This window comes from Myotis davidii, unplaced genomic scaffold (assembly GCF_000327345.1).
Source record: "Myotis davidii unplaced genomic scaffold, ASM32734v1 scaffold399, whole genome shotgun sequence".
Taxonomy (NCBI): Eukaryota; Metazoa; Chordata; class Mammalia; order Chiroptera; family Vespertilionidae; genus Myotis; species Myotis davidii.
Genome location: NW_006292094.1, coordinates 6,475,894 through 6,477,030, shown reverse-complemented (window position 1 = coordinate 6,477,030; position 1,137 = coordinate 6,475,894). Strand labels below are relative to the sequence as shown.

Here is a 1,137-nt window from a genome sequence, read left to right as displayed (position 1 = left end):
CCCAGGAGCCCCTCTTTGCAGGAAGCTCCCAGCCGTCTGGTTTCTAAGGACCCGTTTCTGTGTCTGGAAAAGGTGGCCACCGCCCCCAGCTGCTGGTTCTGTTTCTGAATTGGGCTCATTTGGGGACCACCCAAGGTCTCACTACCCTCGACCAGCTCTGGGCCTAGGAGGCTGGTGGGGTGGGGGGGGCTGGGAGGGTCAGGAGGGCAAAGACTAGACCTTGCAAAGCTGTCCCCTCCCCACTCGCCCTCCCTCCCCACTCGGAACCGAGCGCCCGCAGCCCCTGCTCGGGGCTGATCACGAGGCTGGTCTGCAGGGGATTTGTCCGGACGCTGCGGACTCGCTTGGCCCGCTGCCCAGAACTCTCCCGCGCCCCCTTCCCCAACTCCTGCAATTCTCCTCACTCCCAGCCTCCATTAGGGCTGACCTCTCTTAACACTTGTTATAGCTCCTGATGGCTCCCAATTACGGAGCCACTAATCTCTCATTTTATCTGCGGGCGGGCAGCGAGCTGGCCTGGAGGAGAGCCACCTCCAGAGGCCAAACCCTCCTGCCCACTCCGCCCGCAGGCCAGGGGCTCCCGGTGTGGAGCTCGGCACCGTCCCCTGGACCACAACCTCTGCCTCGGCAAGGACTCGGGGACACGCGAGAACAGAAGCACTTGTGCCCGGTCGCTGGGAACCCATCAGACGGGACCAGGTGCACAAGGCAGGCGCGTCCAGGGTCCTGGCTACAGCCCGAGAGCCATTCCCTCTTAAAGACCCAGGCCGAGCTCTGGCCCGTACGCAGCAGCCCGTGTCCCCGCGGAACAGAGGACAGGCCCGGCCAGCGTGGCTCCGTGGTTGAGCTTCAACCTATGGACCAGGAGGTCAAGGGCACATGCCCGGGGTGCAGACTCCATCCCCAGTGGGGGGCGTGCAGGAGGCAGTTGATCCATGATTCTCTCTCATCACTGATGTTTCTCTCTCTCCCCCTCTCCCTTCCTCTCTGAAGTCAATAAAAATATATTTAAAAGAAAAAACCCCCCAAAACCAAAGGACAGCCCTCCGGTGCCTCCAGCCCCGCAGCCCACCAGGACCGAGGCCTCTCTGTGCCCGGGCAGCACCGGCGCCCTCTCGGAACCCATCCCCTCACTCC

The 1,137-nt window shown here is 63.0% G+C and overlaps 1 protein-coding gene across 1 annotated transcript in view; it reads right to left on the bottom strand.

Moving 5' to 3' along the window:
• Positions 1–1,137, bottom strand: part of CARD11 (caspase recruitment domain family member 11) — a 54,748-nt gene that overhangs the window by 32,496 nt on the left and 21,115 nt on the right. The window lies entirely within an intron of this gene.